Source organism: Hemiscyllium ocellatum, chromosome 10, assembly GCF_020745735.1.
Source record: "Hemiscyllium ocellatum isolate sHemOce1 chromosome 10, sHemOce1.pat.X.cur, whole genome shotgun sequence".
Lineage (NCBI taxonomy): Eukaryota > Metazoa > Chordata > Chondrichthyes > Orectolobiformes > Hemiscylliidae > Hemiscyllium > Hemiscyllium ocellatum.
The window spans coordinates 94,799,497-94,818,960 of record NC_083410.1 but is presented as its reverse complement, the minus strand read 5'-3'; the positions used below and the strand labels follow the sequence as shown (position 1 = coordinate 94,818,960).

Here is a 19,464-nt window from a genome sequence, read left to right as displayed (position 1 = left end):
TGGGGCAACTGTCCCATAAACTAGTCAGGCAGCAGCCTAACATACAGACAGTCCCCAGGTTGCAAATAAATTCCATTATTGAATCCATTCACAAGGTGATCTATGCACAAATTGGAACACAATGTAGGACAATATAAACTAGCCATTCCTAAGTACAAGAAATATCTGTTTGTCAGCTCTTTAAAATTACACCCCTGTACGGGATCACATTTGTAAGTATGGACATTCATAAGTAGGGGGACTCCCTGTAATTATATTCTTCCAATATCCTAGACACTGCCATCACCAGATAATCCCTGCCCTTACAAATAGGGCAAACTCAGCAATGGTACAGTACAATTGGATACATTCAGGACGGAGTTAGCCTGGGAGTCCTCAACGTTGACTCCAGTCCCCATGAAGTCTCATGGCATTAGGTCAAACTTGGGGAAAGAAATTTCCTACTGATTACCACCATCTGCTCTACCTCAGCTGAATAATCAGCACAACTTCAAGTCAAATGCCACATAGATGCAGCATTGAGGGGAGCAAGGGCACAGAATGTAATCTGGATGCAGACAATGTCCCGTTATCAAACTTCCCTCAGTAGCACTACAACTAACAGAACTGGCTGAGTCCAAAAGAATATATTCCCAAATTAGGCATGTTGTAGGTTATGAGGAAACAAATAGAAAGGATAAAAATCTTACTAGCTCTCATCCTCAACAATCTACCTGTCACATCGATTCACTATAGTGTTGATAAAACTGACTAATGAAGAGGGAGTCTCATCTTCTTTCTGAGGGTAGCACTCACCATATTGTATAGCGCTACCAATGTTGAAATAAGATACATTCGGAACAGATGTAAAACAGCTCAAAACTGAACATCCATGAGAGTTGAGATAGACCATCAACAGAAGTAGAAATGTATTCAACCACAGTGTTTAAACTCATCACCTGACAAATTCCTCATTCTACCATTATCATCAAGCCAAGTGATCAACCCTTCAATGAAGACTGCGGGAGGGCAAGAGCACCCCGGTATACTTTACAAATGTGATATCAAACTACAACACAAGGCCACTTGGCTCCATGTATTAATAAAAAATAACTAGAGATGCTGCAAAGCTCCTGACAACAACAGTAATGAAGGCTTGTGATCCAGAACTAGCTAAGTAGCATATCCTATGCCAAGTTATTCGAATATAGCATTGCATTCATCCAACAATGCGGAAAATTACCCATGTATTACCACAATAAAAAGGGCAAATTTAACCTGGCCAAATACCAAACAACCAGCCTCCTCTAGATCTTATGCAAAGTGATGGAAGGGGTCTTCTCAAGTGGCATTCATTCAGCAATAATCTACTCACTGACATTCAGTTTGGCTTCAGCCAGGGATACTCAACTCCTAATCTCCTGGCCTTTCTCAGAACATAGACACAAGAACTGAATTCAAGAGGTGAGATGATAGTGAATGTCCTTGACAACAAAGCAACATTTGGCAGAATATGGCTTGAAAGAACCCTGCCAAAATTTAAATCGATACGGATCAGGGGAAAGCTGCATACTGCTCAGGCACAGCAGAACAAACAATAGCTGTGATTGTTGGAGGCCAATCATCCTAATCCAAGGTCATTGTTGCAGATATTCCTTACAGTGCCTTTGTACAACCATCCTTCATTACTTTATCAAGCACCTTCCTTCCAGTATAAGTCAGAACATCAAATAGGTCTTATGTTCCAGATGATCCTTAGAACTGAGCTCTTGAGGAACATCCTTTCCTTGACACAAGCCAATTATTTTATTTGATCAAGCTCCTGTGGGAAGCTTTAGAATGTTCACTGAATTAAAAGTCATAGAGATGCACAGCACAGAAACACATCCTTCGGTCCAACATATCCATGCTGATTAAATATCTTAAATTAATCTGGTCCCATTTGCCAATACATGACCCATATCCTTTTATACCCTTCCAATTCATATACCCATCCAAATTCCTTTAAAATGTTGTACAGGTTGTTCTGCTATAATGCACGTTTTGTTAATGTGTATTCACTGTAAAACGATTGATGAATTGGGACACTGTTTCTATAGCGCGGACTTTTAAAGCATGTATTGGTTATAATGCAATTTCAACCCCATTGGTTTAAATGGTGCTGCTGGAACATGATTTTCTTATAACATGGGACTGCATGAGAACGGAACTACCGCATTACAGCAGAATTGACTGTAACTGCAGCAGACTCCACCACTTCCGTGGCAGCTCATTCCATACACACACTCTCTGCATGAAGAAGTTACCATTTAGGTACCTTTTAAATCTTTCCCCTCTCATCTTAAACCTATGTCTCCTAGGTTTGGACTCCCCTACCCCAGGGAGAATACCTTGTCTAATTACCCTTTCCATGCTCCTCATATTTTAGAAACCTCTATGAGGTCACCCCTCAGCCTTCGATGCTCCAGGGGAAATAGCTCCAGCCTACTCAGCCTCTCCCTATAGCTCAAATCCTCCAACCCTGGCAACATCCTTGTAAATTTTTTTTGAAACTTTAGGAGACCAGAACTGCATGCAGTATTCCAAAGTGGCCTAATCAATGTCCTGTACAGCTGCAACATGACCTCCCAACTCCTATACTCAAAGCACTGACCAATAAAGGAAAGCATACCAATCACCTTCTTCACTATCCTGCCTACCTGCAATTCCACTTTCAAGGCATGATAAACCTGCACTCCAAGGTCTCTTTGTTCAGCAACACTCCCCATGACCTTACCATTAAATGTATAAGTTCTGCCCTGATTTGCCTTTCCAAAATGCAGCATCTCACATTTATCTAAATTAAAATTCATCTGATACTCCTCAGCCCATTGGCCCATCTAATCAAGATCCCATTGTACTCTCAGGTAACCTTCTTCACTGTCTAATACATCTCCAATTTTGATGTCATTTTCAAACTTACTAACCATACTTCCTGTGTTCACATCCAAACCTTTTATATAAATGATGAAATGCAGTGGACCCATCACCAATCTTTGTGCCACACCACTGGTCAAAGGCCTCCAGTCTGAAATGCAACCTTCCACTAACACCCTCTGAACTAGCCTCTGTATTCAAATGGCTGGTTCTCCTTGTATTCCATGTGATCTAACTTTGCTAAACAGTCTACCATGAGGAGCCTTGCCAAACGCCGTACTGAAGTCCATATAGATCATGTCCACCACTCTGCCCTCATCAATCCTCTTCGTTACTTTTTCAAAAACTCAATTAAGTTAGTGAGACATGATTTCCCATGCACAATGCCATATTGACTATCCTTAATCAGTCCTTGCTTTTCCAATTACATGTAAATCCAGTCCCTCAGGATTCTCTCCAACAACTTGATCACCACCAGTGCCAAACAGACGCAAGTTATTTTTACAGATTTCCCCAATCTGTACAGCTGTCTTATAAATTCCTTTCCAACCAACATTAGGGAATATATTACAAAGTCTTGTGATGTCAGTCACAGTCATGTGGCTAGGAGGTTAGGTGATTGTCACTTTGTGCGGAATGTACCAGGTTACTCATGAACTTGGATATGAGCATGACAGATCAGTAAATCTTGGGTTTGCGTGTACTGGCATTGTTGTTCAGATGGAAGGTGAGCATGACACTGCGTGACTAGAGACAGGCAACAGACATATTTAAAGCAGAGTAAAATTTCCTTCTCCTTGAAAATATGGGAGAGTGTTCAATGACAAGCAACTAATTAATTGTGAGTTCTGAAAACTAAGCACTTGCGAGATAATGGTTCGATGAGCAAGAGCAAGCATTTGTTCAAAGCAGGGAGATTTGTTTATACTCTATATGGAAACCATGCCCATTCAGCTGCAATTGATTTCCTGCTGGCTGTTTCAACAGGCCAGGAAGGCTTATAGCATCTATGAGACCAGAAAACACTGCCTGATACTTGTTCCTGTGCCAGGATAAATACAGGCAACTCAGAGCTTCCAATCAAAGTAAATGCTTTCTCTTGCTCACATTTTTAAAAAGTTGTCATCCCTTTTACCATATCAGCCAGAGAGATATGTGATGAAGAAAGTATATATAGCTCACCTACTCACACAAAGCATCGCTATGCTGATCTAAGTAAAATTTTTGCATCAGCCCCCGCAATTATTTCAGCACCAGCCGTGGCTCAGATTCAAAGTCTTGACTCTGAGGCAGAAGGTTGTATGTTGAAGAACTGAAAATCTGTGCTAGCACTTACCATATAATGCAAGAAGATGCAGCACTCTCGGAGGTGCTGCATTTTGGGTGGGATGTTCAATTAAGGCCCCATCAACCCATAAATATACCAATATACTATTTTCAAAAGGGAGCAGAATATGTCTTCCTCATATCCTGGTCAACATTTCTCTCTCAACCAGAATCACTCAAACTGATTATCTGGTCATTATCTAACTGATATTTGTGGAAGTTTGCTGTGTGCAAGTTGGCTGCTGCATTTCTGCCATTACAACAGTGACTACAATTCAAAAGTACTTCATATAATTGCAAGTCTTTGTTCTATGATTAAAGAAAAAAATTATTTCAAGATTTTATTTTCTCTTTTAATATCAAATTATCAGAAATGAAAGGTGACCTCTGAACTTAATCTCTTTGACTATCATTGAAGAGTTTCCCAGGTCAAGTGCATTATGTTTTGTGTCTGCAGATTCAAACTGCAAATTCCTAAACAACGATGTAAGAACTCACACAGAATCCCAGCCTCTGATCCCGACAGGGATTCTGGCGATTAGCTACGACATACTTGATTCGTACGGCTGCGGGTTACATGAGGCCCTGTCAGTTCTTCTATTTCACAAACGAATATAATCTGAGTTTTTTAAAATTTGGAACTTGGTAAAACTTGGAACCACAGATCTGCTTTCAAGCCAGTCAACCCTATATTACTGACTTTAATTAGCTGAGGGGAGAGAGAAATTGCATCTGGACGATTGTCAAGAATGCACTAAGAAAGAAGCCAGTTTTTGAAAGGGCTCCCCTGTGTGTCTGTGTCGGCTGTACTGACTTCCCGTTCTGAAAAGAGATGCCAAACATCTAAATAAATATCAGTGTTTTCGAGATGTGTCCCACAAGTTCAGTTTCTATTCTTAAATGTCAGCTATGGAGTCTTACAACAGGTAAACTTTCATTCAAGGACTCCAGACCTGCCAGCACACTGAAGCCTAATATGCAACAACATCATTCATCACACATGAATTGCAGTTATGCTCTCTTCTAATAGTAGTTGGTATCAAATAAAACTGAGATGCCTGCAAAATATTTGCAGAGAAATTAATTTCTTTGTTGAACAATAGATCTTAAATCCATCTTCTATGCTATTCCATCCTTCTCATATCCTTCTCATCCCATTTCCATCCATTCCTTTAATCCTTCTCCTATCATCCCAATCCCAACAACAACTTTCATTGTATCTCTTCCTTCTATGCTACTTCACATCCATCCTTCCCGTACCACCCCATTTCCATAATCCCCAGGTAGTTCCACCCCTTCTTCAGAGGTTCTGCCCTTCTTTCTTCCATGCTTGGCTGCCTCTCACATCCTCCATAAAACTGCTTGTCCTCCTTTTGCCCTCCATTCTAAACCTACCCTCCTGTCTCACCCCAGCTTCCTGCCTACTATATGTCATCCCCCTCCACCCATGTCATTTCCACCTCCATTACGAAGAAGGAAGGAAGCAACAAATGAAAGGAAGTAAGACTGGATGACAGTAGGAAGGACAAATAGTTACAAACAAAAAAAGTGGCAGGAAGAGGTAGATAGATTGACAAACAAATAGAAAGAAAAGGACAATACAAAAAATAAATGGAACTCCTTTCAAAACTTCAGGGGTCCCCACAATGCTTTATAGCTAATGAAATTCCTTCTGAAGTGCAGCCACTATTGTAAGAAATACAGTACAAACAGGAATATGATAAATGATTGGGACATATATTTTAGTCACATTGATTGAGGAACACATATTAAACAGGACATCAGGGCTAACCCTCTACTCTTAATCATCACCATGTGGTCTCTTATATCCATCAGAGATGCTTGGTGTCTCTTCTTGATGAAAGCAATTCCTTCACAGCAAAATTCCCTGAGTACTGCATAGGAACAGCACCGTAGATTATATGCTCAAATCTTTGGACTGGGACTTGAATTTATGAACATGTATGAAGAGGCAAACATGAATTGTCACAAAATAAAGGCTCATTTAAACAAAAGGTGGGAGGGGGAATTTTTTTATATTCTAAATACATAATGCATTTTGCACACACTTTTATTACACTTCCATCCTTTCACATTTTCCCCATCACAATTCATAACTCAACCCTATTGTTATAAAAAAAATGTCAACAGGATCTGATCTAAAAAGTTCTGTTTCAGTTACTCTGATGCTTTTTTTTAATGTTCTGAAGACAATATTTAATATTAACATTTAAAACAACAATGGCATGACAATAATGACCTGTTTTTATACTTTAATGTTATAAAATGGCCAAAGAGGCTGCAGAGAAGTAATCTCACAAGATATGATACCAAATCACAAAGAGATATTAAGCCAGATGACTAAAATCTTTCTCAAAGTGGTAGGGTTTAAGGAGGGTCTTAAACAAGGAAAGAGAGATAGGGAGGTAATTCCAGAGCTGAGGTCTGAGACAGCTGAAGACATACTGACCCAAATTGGAGGACAGTTCTTGGAAGGTTGTATGGCTGGAGAAAGTTGCAGGTAGGTGGGGTGAGGCTATGAAGGAATTTGAACATGTGGGCAAGAATCTTTAAAAACAAAGCAATGCTTGATAGAATGATGGGCTGATGGGAGTTGATATGAGGTTGGGAATTAAATATTATTAATGTTAGAAATTGACTGGTCTTAACCTCAGAGATTCATGTCTGACAGCAGGCATATGATGCAGTAAGATTCTCAGTTGCTGTAGGCAGCAATTGACACAGGCCCAATGTCAAATCTCAGTAAGAGGGTGCCATTGACATGATCAGGTTTCATTTCTATCAGAACACTTCACAGATACTTGCCCCATTCCATTGGTATCTATTAGCAGCACGCAGCACTATGGAGACTGTAAGATCTTGGAAGGGACAAGGATAATTTCTTTGTTTTGTGAACTACCTCCTTCTAAGGAAGTCGATGCTCATATTGACAAAAACAATCAGATATGGATTATCTTTGCCTTGCTTATTTTCGGGACCTTGACTGGGTATCCAACCTCAGGTGACATAAGTTCTATTTGTTTAAATGTGGATAGAAAGAGAAAGATTGCCCCTAGGTATTACTCAATGGCAGAAGTGTGTATTGCAGATGCTGGAGATTACAGTCAATATTAGAGTGGTGATGGAAAAGCACAGCAGGACAGACAGCTTCCGAGGAGCAGGAAAATCGAGGTTTTAGGCAAAAGCCCTTCATTAGGAAAGGTATTACTTCCATGTCCTGCCCACCCAAAAATAATGAGAATAAGCCAAAAGTACAAAATATATTCAAGACTTGAATTTTACAACAGCATAAATGAAATGCGGTTAAAACATCTGGATTCTAATTGAAATTCTCAAAGTGTCCCTCCTCAAAATTTGAATGAATTTTGTAGTTTTCCATACTCCCTCCCTTCACTGGAATTTCAACCATTAATCTAGGTATCATCTGGGTACAGTTGGTTCCACTTTATTCTGAGGTCAGATGATGTAGAGTCAAGATCAGGTTACAGAATCACTTTAAAGCTATGGACTTATAAATTTTACAATGATCTGATACAGTATTGCTTTTGAGTCAGAAGCTGTGTGTTCAAGCCCCACTACAGGGACTTGAACACATAAACTAATACTTCTGTGCAGCATTATAACTGTGCTTTATCGTCAGAGATACTGTCCTTCAAAGAATTGGTGAATCGACACCCAGTCTGCCTTATCAGATGGATGTAAAAGATCCTTCAGTTTTATCTGAAGTTGAGTAGCTCTTATCCTACAAACAATATCATTCAAACAGATTAATATATCTCATCAACTGTTTGTGGAATCTACGCTGTTGCATTCACTGCATTACAACAGTAACTTCAATTTAACATTGCTGTACCAGCCGTTAAATTCTTTGCGTTGTCCCAAGGGCATGAAAAAGCTACAACTGAATGCAAGTTCTTTATTTCAAGAAAATGGATGCAATTTTGCAACTTTGCTGATTATTTTCCTATGCTCGTCTGCCATCTAACTACAAAATGTAACCGATACGAATGCGGCAAACAGAGATTTCTTTTGAGCTCAAATTAAGATAATTCTCTCATTTCTCTCTGATAAGAGTGTCTTCTAAATGGGATAGCATGAACAGGGTCAGGCAGATCACATACTCAAGATACCAGGTTTTAATGTTTCATCAATTACCACCTACCGGGCTGACCAACAACCTCTATTCCATCAGAGATTAAGTTCAACTGAAATAATATTGCTTTGTGACTTTTCTAGGTGAGAAAAGAGCAACCGCTCTCGATCTATCAGCACTAGAGCAGCCAAACATCCGGATTGCATTGGAGTGTTATGAATTAAAGATTAATTTCCAGAGCACAGCTACAAACCTGGGAGAGAAAAAAAGAAGTCATGTAGGCATTTTTAATGAAAGTTCTCTGAAGGTATGTGTTTATTAATTATAAAAATGTTGAAGGTGGAAAAACAATAGTTGTTTTACTAACAGTCCAGGAAGTATCTAATTTAGTAATGAAATGTCTACTTCTTTTCCAATTGGTGAGGGAAGGCAGGATACTGCAAATGTTGGCAGGTGCTGTGACCACTGGCAGGACTGTAATGGCAGAAGCTCATGCACTGATGTCTCTAGATCTATGTCCTAGCAAAGCTGGCAATTCAGATCAGGACAAAACTATCAAATATTGAATCTCCAAGTCAGAAAACATTACAAACAAATCCATTTGTTCTATTTCAACATTTTGTATAAAAATGTTTGTTCACTAGAAAAGCTACAGGGTATAATTTTAATTTGGTGTATGTTGGCATAACAGGAAGTGGGCACCATTTCCACAATCTTGTTGTTTGCTGGCTCCCACGTGATTACAATTAAAATGTAAAATTTGCAGCAAGCAAGGGAGACAGTGTAATAATATGGCAGTGAAGATTTTCATTACTTGCCGATGGTATGTTTCACCAGTGAAGCAGACACAGGCAAACCATAATAGAGTTTTCTAGACTCTGCATGTTGGTCAAACTTTCCTGACCAACCCCACTGTTATTAACATATGACTAAACGAGAGCACAACAATGACACAGCTAAATATTTCATCCCACGTTGGTTTCACTTTATTCATGTGTGCATCATCTTTATTTGTTGAAACTAGCTTAGTCACAGACCTAAATGTACTAGCATGCCTCATAGTTGGCATGAAATGATGGTTAAAGGGTAGTTAGGGACAATCCTTTATTGTGAAAGAAACAATTACATATTTTGCATTTACCTGATTAAATGCTCATTTTTAAGTCTTGTGTGATACTCGGCACTCTATGGGACATGGTTGAACTTGCAATTTCAGCTGGCCCTCCCTTTTATGCATTGTAAAGGGCGTTGTCCAAGACCACTTCTTGAATGCTTAACTGAAATATTGTAGGTGAATGCAGAGCCAGCTAAGGAATCTGCCAACCAATTTTCAAACAGAGCTCATGTGGACAGTACTGACACTGTACTTTAGACCCCTAATTTTCTTATCTTGACTGACTGCCCAGGTCCATTCCTCATCCACTGTTATTCACTGGATCCTTCTTCCACTTTGCCATACCTTTGACCCCACTCCATATCCTCACTCCTCACAAGTGATTTGCTTTTACAAGTGCCAGGCCTTTTTGTAAGCTGCCATTCTCCTGCGCCCTTCCTTTGTGCCACTGAGTTAACAAGGAAACCTATTAACCTCAGACACAACGCCAACTGTTGGAAATCATATTTAAATGATCACAGACCAGGTGCCAAGGAATTCTCATATGTCACTGACTTCATTTGAAGGTAGAATAAACAAAGAAACTAAGATCCATGTTAATGCATAATTCATGACATGCAAATATACCACAAGGGAGAATCCACTACAGCATGTGCTGATGCACAACATGCTGTTAATTCAAACTCTATATCTCAACCTGCCATCAGGAAATCAAAATTCAGGCTCCTTCATAATTCAGTCACCCTGCCTGCCACATTTGATGCTCTTGCATGCTTCATAAAATATTCCCAACAGTATGCAGTCTAATTGTAGCAATGTCTCTAACATAAATTAAATATATAGAGTCACAGAATATAGAGTCACAGCCCTAGCCCAGATACAAACCTCATCATTTCACTCTATGTGAACAGCAACAACCTCTAGTTATATATTTTAATGTATGAAAATGGTCCAGGGTACTTTGCAGGAATGTAAGCAGAAAAAAATTGAAGATCCAGCCAAAGCAGAAAGTGATGATCAAAAGAGCTAGACTTTGAGGATGGTCTTGAAGGAGGCATAGCTGCCAATGAGGGATGACAGAAAAAGAGACTGCATGCATTAGAGGCCTGGATATATTTAATGGAGTGTGCTAACGTGAAACGAAAGACCAGATAAGGCTACCATAAAGCTACCATGATGATGATAAGTTTAGATTTGGAGCATTGGAAAATCAGCAATCAGGCCAGCAAGGACACATGCGATGAGTGATAAGACTTCTGCAGCATGGATTGCATTACAGAACCAAAGTTATGAAGGGTGGAAGATGTGAGACTGGCCAGAGAATACTTGGATAATTAAGGTTAGACCATAAGACATAGGAGTGGAAGTAAGGCCATTCGGCCCATTGAGTTCCCTCCGCCATTCAATGGGTAGCTGATAGGTATTTCAACTCCACTTACCTGCATTCTCCCCGTAGCCCTTAATTCCTCGAGACATCAAGAATCTATCAATCTCTGCCTTGAAGACATTTAGCGTCCCGGCCTCCACTGCACTCTGCGGCAATGAATTCCACAGGCCCACCACTCTCTGGCTGAAGAAATGTCTACGCATTTCTGTTCTGAATTGACCCCCTCTAATTTTAAGGCTGTGTCCACGGGTCCTAGTCTCCTCGCCTAATGGAAAAATTTCCTAGTGTCCATCCTTTCCAAGCCATGTATTATCTTGTAAGTTTCTATTAAGTCTCCCCTTAATCTTCTAAACTCCAATGAATACAATCCCAAGATCCTCAGCCGTTCCTCATATGTTAGACCAACCATTCCAGGATCATCCGTGTGAATCTCTGCTGGACACATTTCAGTGCTAGTACGTCCTTCCTGAGGTGTGGGGACCAAAACTGGAAACAGTACTCCAAATGGGGCCTAACCAGAGCTTTATAAAGTCTCAGTAGCACAACGGTGCTTTTATATTCCAACCCTCTTGCGAAAAGTGACAACATTGCATTCGCTTTCTTAATCACGGACTCAACCTGCATGTTTACCTTTAGAGAATCCTCGACTAGCACTCCCAAATCCCTTTGAATTTTGGCTTTACGAATTTTCTCAATCAAAAGGTTGGCTTAATCAAAAGCATTGAAGAGAAAGTGAGGACTGCAGATCCTGGAGATCAGAGCTGAAAACGTGTTGCTGGAAAAGCGCAGCAGGTCAGGCAGCCTCCAAGGAGCAGGAGAATCGGCGTTTCGGGCATGAGCCCTTCTTCAGGAATGAAGAAGGGCTCATGCCCAAAACGTCGATTCTCCTGCTCCTTGGAGGCTGCCTGACCTGCTGCGCTTTTCCAGTTAATCAAAAGCATCTTCAATGATTCAGTAGAAGATGGTCGTATGCCACAGATATGTGACTGAAAACAACAACTTTGGTTTACCCAATGTTTATTTTGAACAAAGTGCAGCTCATTGAAGAAAAAATATTAGACCAAAAATGTGAAAATAAAATGGCAATGGAGGTGTCTAGAAAATGGTGTCAAGCTGAGCTGGGGCTAGTTAATATCTTGTGGAAAATGTAACATCCTGGAGATGATGTTGCTGATAATCTGCAAGTAAATGAGGATATAAAGGTGGGCAAGGACATTGAAGTGTGAAGAGAAACTATTTTCAGAGATGAGCAATAGGATCAGTAAAAATGGAAATAGGTGAGGATAGTACAATTGAGCTGTATAACTGAATAGTAATGTTGGAGCAGAAGGATGTCACCACTGTGTTAAAGGCCACAGTGATTGAAGAAGATAAAGAAGAAAACTACATCATAATCACAGTCACAATACTTTTTCTCTCATTTTTACTCAACAAACTATTATTTTCCATTTTTAAAAAGTTCATGGCAGAGAATTCCACAATGTTATTGCTTTCTGTTTAAAGGGATGTCTTTTTACCTTCTCTTCAAGTCATGTAGCAGTATAACTGGATCGTGACTATCGTTCCCCAAATGACATGAAAACTTCTTAGCAAAGAGAGAGAGAGAAACTTACTTATCCTAGCACTCTTTACCTTAACATTATTGACAGAGACCTCGAGCCAAATAACATCCATTCCAATGTTATATAGCCTAGGGGATGGAGGGGAGTGGACAGAGGAGGAGACTAAAATGAGAAAAAATAAATGGACAAGGGCAAAAATACAGCTGTAATGTTTATTTTTTGAAAAGTCTTGTGCCGGTGACCATTTCCTGCAAGGATCCCACTGACTTGTTGTCATCCTATCCCATTACATCCAAAAAGCTGCATCCTCTGACTCACGATAAGCAATGAGATGTGCCAGCAAAATATTATAAGTCACATGCATAACATTCATTTCCTTTGGTGCTACAATTACTTCCTGTTACATATTCCCAATCATATTTTGTTAACACCACCCCATAGTTATGCAAGAAGGTATCCTCAGTGGAATGCCACTGGAAATCATCGAGCAATACATTAAATATAACGTCAGCATCCGTAATGAGCTATTGCTTGAGTGTAGCAGCACTTCAAAGCTTTGTTTTGTAATTTATTATTCTCATCATGGATGAGGATAAGTTCATCAAAAACATTTTTGCACTGAAGAAACATTTAACAAAGCTTCTAAATTACACTATTTTCTGCATACAAGATGCAGTGTTTTCAAACAGCCTTAGAATTATCCCTGAAATCAGATGTTACAATTTAAGTTTGGAAAGAGTTCAGGATCAAAAACTCAGCATGTGGCTTTACTTTGATAAATAATTACTACAAAATTTGTAGGCTCTGCAGTCTGATTCTAACATTGCAGTTGAGTATGATTCGTACAATCATGTTCAGTTCTGTGATACCATTTTTGCTGTGTGCAAAATCTATTCAATTGCTCCTAAATACTGGAATTCAAAGGGTTACATCTTAGTGCCATAAGCTTGATTTGTATCCTCTTGAGTTAAGTGGATCGTGATGTAATCTGATCAAGGTGCTTAAAATGTTGAAAGGATTCACTAAGATACAGCAAAGATAGACAGATGCTGGAGATCTGAAATAGAAGCAGAATGTGAGAGAAAGCCAGCAGCTCTGGCCACATCTGTGGTGAAACATTAGCAAGAGAACAAGACTGTTTCTTCATTTTGTGTTGGGCTAACATTTTTGTCCAAGGCCAGCTGCAGTGTCCAAGGAAGCTTATCACTAGCTGGAGAAACAGCACCTCATTTTCAACCAATGCACTTTACTGTCTTCAGGACTCAACATTGATTTCAACAGCCTCAGGCCATGAATTCTGTCCACATTTTGATTCCACCACTCTGGTTCCCCACCTCCCAGTAACTTGTTTCCATGGATTTGCTCTCAGTACTGCTGACCTATTAACATATTCCATTAACATCCATTCTTCATCTGTATCTATCCTCGACTACCTTTTGCCTTTTGTTCTGGGACTCCTTCACCATATTTTCACTTATTCCTCCTCCTCTCATTTTCTACAGTTTAAACCCATTACTTTTCTGGTCCCTTTCATTCTTAAGATATATTGGACTTGAAACATTTCCCTCTCAACGGATGCTGCCAGGTCTACTTTATTTCTCCAGCATTTTCTGTATTCATTTTAGATCACCAAGATCTACAGTACTTTGCATTCATATCACAAAAAAAATGATCTGGTCGTTACCTTGTTGCCATTTATGGGAACACTCTATATATTGTACAAGTTGACTGCTAAGATTCTACGTGAGAACCTTTGCCCCTGATGGATAGTCGGAAATATGCTTTGGTAGATTTGGCCAAGTAAAAAGTGAGGTCTGCAGATGCTGGAGATCAGAGCTGAAAATGTGTTGCTGGTTAAAGCGCAGCAGGTCAGGCAGCATCCAAGGAACAGGAAATTCGACGTTTCGGGCAAAAGCCCTTCATCAGGAATCCATTCCTGATGAAGGGCTTTTGCCCGAAACATCGAATTTCCTGTTCCTTGGATGCTGCCTGACCTGCTGCGCTTTAACTAGATTTGGCCAAGGCACATTAAAAAGCAGAGGTTGCTAATTAATAAATAGTGAGCTTGCATTTATAGAGCATCTTTCATCTCCGCAGGAAATTTGAAAATAAACTGAAGAAGGGTCGCTGGACCAGAAACGTCAACTCTTCTTTCTCTCCACAGATGCTGCCAGACCTGCTGAGTTTTCCCAGGAATTTCCATTTTCATCTTTAATTTGTGTTGTAAATGGGGCTGCCAATTTGCACACAGCAAGCTCCCACAAATAACAGGCTGATAATTAGACAAACTATTTTTGATGTCAGATATTAAAAGATAAATATTGGCCAGAACACTAGGGGACTCCCATCCATTATAAAATAGTCCCATGGAATTTTCTTTTCCATGTTGAGAAAATTTATGGGACTGGTTTAACTTCTCACCTGATAGACTGCAACGCTGACAGTGTGGCTCTCTGCTAGTTCAACAATGCAATGTCAATCTAAATGTTGTGTTCAGGCTTCTAGAGCAGGGATTGAATCCACAACCTACTGCCTCAGACGCAAGAGGATGACCATTATGGCTGTCAATTAGTTCCAATGGGAAGTCAAATGGCACTTTCGATCTGAAAACAAAATTGAAGAGATCCGAGATGTTTGGAAAGTGATTCGGATCTTTAAATTCAGATGAATCAGTGCGAGCATTTTACCTCCAAATAGCCTTATAAAAGAGTCAGGAGTTGCTCATCCTCAGTATCTAGGTGACAAAACAAATAAAGTCCGCTACTGGTTTTGGGCAATTATGTCTGTGGCCCAGCCTCTGTCCATCAAGTGGCGAACTCAAAAACTTTCCAGCTGAGCTTACCGACTTGTGAATAAACAAATAGCAGCGTGAGAAGTCAGACTGCGCATGATTTCGTGGGGGAGAAAACTGATTCATGTAAAAGCTGTCAACATTTAATGCAAAGATAACAATATGTATTAAAAACTACTGCAGGACATGTTCTCTCTCGGTCAGGATAACCACTGCATGGAAGCACAGACATCAAGCAAAGCTCTCTCACTGCATGTGCACCAACTCCCTAGATAGTACAGAATCGTCTGCAATAGCTTCTCCATTACTGCTGAAACTGCACTTTCTCGCTCTCTTACAAGCAATTCATTTGCCAAGTTTCCTTCTCTCACTTTACAAATGGTGGTTCAGAGAAAAAGTTGCTACAACTTACCCAGCACTTTCAGGTATATCCACAGCTTTGCGGTGCTCCCACAGCGGTTTAACAATGAGGTACTTCTGAATGGTGAGAGAGCTGAACTCTGATACAGACTGCATATCCTCCAGTCTGCTGACGCCACTCCCTAGCTACAGCACAGCCTCTGGCTAGAGCTTCTCAGTTACTCAAATGGATTGAATCGAGCTCTCTGGCTGTCAGCCAGCTGTCCAGCTGAGCTACACTAATATCACTGCATTGTTCAGAAAGCCGCATAAACAGTGTCACTGGATGCTGTCTGGGCTCTTTTTCCTCAATTATCTCTGAGGATCCAGATTTATTTAAAAAAAGAAAACTTATTTTCTCAAGCTGAGCGAATAATGATTGCCACAGCCTTTGGCATCAAAATCGCCAAAGTTCCAGATTTGTTATGCTTCCTATGAGTTGTAAAGTTGCTGCCCATTCAGTCCGCCAGTGCGTGCGTGTCTCTGAAAAGCCGAGGAAGATTCCTTCCCAGCTCCCCTACGGCTACTACACCATTACTAATCCATTGACCACTAGAAGGGGCGAGTGAACAAGCATCAAATCTCCGGTCAGAAGGAATCTGTTAACATTCCAGGTCTGATCGTCATAGCAAAATCTGAGCCAGTTGTGTAAGGGAACAACGTCCTTATGGAAAGGGATTTAACACCGTTTCGTTTGTGCAAACGGAGGGTGGCAGAAAAAAATGTGGATTTCCGTAGCACCGTTCATAGGCACATGAAATAATGTACTTTATAGCGGAGGTATTTTTTGAAGCGTGTTCAATGTTGTAACGTGAGAAACGCGGTAGCCAATTTGCACATGACAACATCTCATAAATAAAAATTAGATAATTCAGGACGGAATTAGTTGTAACATGGAATAATGTGGATTGATTCTGAAGCGTCAGAATGGAATTCAATTCATATACCCATCAGATGCCTTTTAAATGTTGTAATTGTATCAGCCTCCAGCACTTCCTCTGGCAGCTCGTTCTACATACGCACCACTTTGTGCATGAAAAGGTTGCCCCTTGGGTCTTTGCTGAAGTTTTTTTTAATAAAAGGAAGGCAGTCAATTGATTCTAAAGGGCATTCGATACTGTCACACAACATATGTGTAGGGAAAGTTTTCGGTTGTGGGATAAAGAGGATAATAGTAACATGAATACAAAATTAGCCATGGGATAGGAAAGAGAGTAACAGTTAGTAGCTACTGCTCAGGCTGGGAGAACATAGGGCAGCTACTCTGGGTTGACATTAAGTCCCCTGTTTTTCCTGATCGTGGTGTGCTGTGGAATTTTGCTGGGGATAACACAAAACTTGGCAGAATTATAAACTGATAGGAGAATAGTATAGGACTTCAAAAGCAACTGGCCCAGATGGAATTCCTGCCATGCACTCAGATCCTTCCTGGACCAGTTGGCGGGAGTATTTGCAGATGTCTTTCAGCTCTATTACCCCCCGTGGGCTCTGTCTGTATCAATGGTGCTGAGGTGGAGGTGGTTGGAGATTCACATTCTTTGGAGTAAATATCACCAACTATCTATCCTGGTCTAACGACATCAATACTACAGTCAAGAATGCACACAAACACCTCTATTTCCTCAGAGTCTAAGGACGTTCAGCCTGTCCACAATGACTCTTACCAATTTTTAGAGATACACCACAGAAAGCATCCTTTCTGGATGCATCACAGTGGTATGGCAACTGCTGTGCCCAAAACCACAAGAAATTACAGAGTTGAGAATGCAGCCCAGTCCATCATGAAAACCAGCCTTCCTTCAATTGACTCCATCTACACTTGCTGCTGGCTCAGGAAAGCTGTCAATATAATCAAATTTCCCTCCCTCCCTGTTTATGCTCTCTTCTGTTCCCTTCAAATGTTACAAAAGTTTAAAAACATGTACCAACAGATTTAAGAACAGCTTCTTCTCCACTGTTATCAGACTTGAGGGGCGGCACGGTGGCTTAGTGGTTAGCACTGCTACCTCACAGCACCAGGGTCCCAGGTTTGATTCCAGCCTCAGGTGACTTGTCTGTGTGGAGTTTGCCCATTCTCCCTGTGTCTGCGTGGGTTTCTTCCAGGTGCTCTAGTTTCCTCCTACCGTCCAAAGATGTGCAGGTTAGGTGAATTGGCCATGCTAAATCGTCCACATTGTTAGGTGCATTAGTCAGAGGGAGGTGTGTCTGGGTGGGTTACTCTTCAGAGTGTCGGTGTGGATTTGTTGGGCTGAAGGGCCTGTTTCCACACTGTAGAGAATCTAATCTAATCTTATGAGCAGACCTCTCACATATTAGAGTTGGTCTTTTGCTGCAGCTTTAACACAATATTCTGTATTCTGTCCTATTTACACTGATGTACTAATGTAAATTGTCATTTGTCTGGTTAGCATGCAAACCAATACTTTTCACTATACCCGGTACATGTGACAAAAATAAATCAATTCAAAGACATTGGTGAAATGGGCAGATGGGTGGCAGCTGAAGTTCAATGTGGAGGAGTGTGAGTTAATGCACTTTGATAAAAAGAACATGAAGAGTCAGAATAAAATAAAGGGTAATATCAGAAAGGATGTTCAGGAGTTAAGAGACATGAGAGTGTATGTACACAAGTCATTTAAAATGACATAAAATGCTGGAAAAATGTAACAGGTCTGACAGCATCTGTGAAGAGAGAAACAGAGTTAATGTTTCAAGTCTGGTATGACTCTTGTTCAACTCTGGTCTTGAAATGTTAACACTGTTTCTCTCTCCACAGATGCTGCCTGACCTGCTGAACTTCACCAGCATTTTCTGTATTTGTTTCAGATTTCTAACACCTGTAGTATTTTGTTTTTATTAAAAAGGTCATAGTTAATAACGCTCACAGTATTATAGACTTCATAAATAAGGACATATAGCGGCAAGAACAGAGAGGTTATGATGAATTTGCATAAAACACCTGGTTAGACAAGAAACTGAAGTAATGTGTACTGTTTTTGTCATGACACTGTAGGAAGGATGTGAATGCATTGGAGAGAGGGCAAAAGAGGTTTACAAAAATTGTTCCAGTTATGAGAAAAGATTGGCAGAAGATGGGATTGTTTTCTATGGAGAGGAAAAGGCTAAAAGGAGATTTGATGATAGTTTTCAAAATTGTGAGGAAATTGGATATGGTGGATAGGGAGAAAATATTCCCAGTTGGAAATCAATTGGGAACCAGAGTCACAGTTTTATCATGGTTTGCAAAGAAACAAATGCAAGGTAAGAAAAATCTTTCACAATGAATAGTTAGGTTATGGGGGCAGGGGTCAGTTAACTGAATAGTCAGTTTGCAGTACAGAGTGACACCAATAATGTGGGTTCAATTCCTGCACTGGTTAAGGTTACCAGGAAGAAATCTCCTTTTCAAGCTTTTGCCTCACCTGAGGTATGGTGTCCCTCAGGTTAAACCACCACTAATTCACTTCTCTTAAATGAGAACAGCCCTATGATTTGGTAGGACGACAGTGACTTTTAAAAAAAACTGAAAGAACTGCAGATGCTGGTAATCAGAAACAAAATCAGAAACTGCTGGAAAAACTTGGTCTGGCAGCATGTGTAGAGAGGAAGCAGAGTTAACATTTTGGGTCTGTTCTGAAGAAGGGTCACTGAAGCCAAAACATTAACTGCTTTCTCTTCTCAGATGCTGCCAGACTTACTGAGGTTTTCCAGCAATTTTTGTTTTTATTATCTATGGTGACTGCACGATTTTGAATTGCTGCTCGAAAAATGTCTATTATTTATCATTCTTCTATTACACTGTAACTTGCATGTTATGCACTTCTTATGCACTTTATGCCATGTATGATTGTGTAGTTGAGCTGTCCATGTAACACC

General features: G+C 40.2%; 1 protein-coding gene across 4 annotated transcripts in view; it reads right to left on the bottom strand.

Annotated features, from left to right (window-relative positions):
* Positions 1 to 15,714, bottom strand: part of LOC132819860 (pleckstrin homology domain-containing family G member 1) — a 219,202-nt gene extending 203,488 nt beyond the window's left edge. For 3 of the 4 annotated variants that reach the window (XM_060831757.1, XM_060831759.1, XM_060831761.1), the window contains exon 1: positions 15,602 to 15,714. The gene's annotated coding sequence lies outside the window, so the exon portion shown is untranslated. Of the gene's footprint in view, positions 1 to 14,819; positions 14,870 to 15,601 lie in introns of those variants that run through there. The other variant, XM_060831758.1, reaches the window with a different exon arrangement.
* Between the last annotated feature and the right edge of the window lie 3,750 nt (positions 15,715 to 19,464).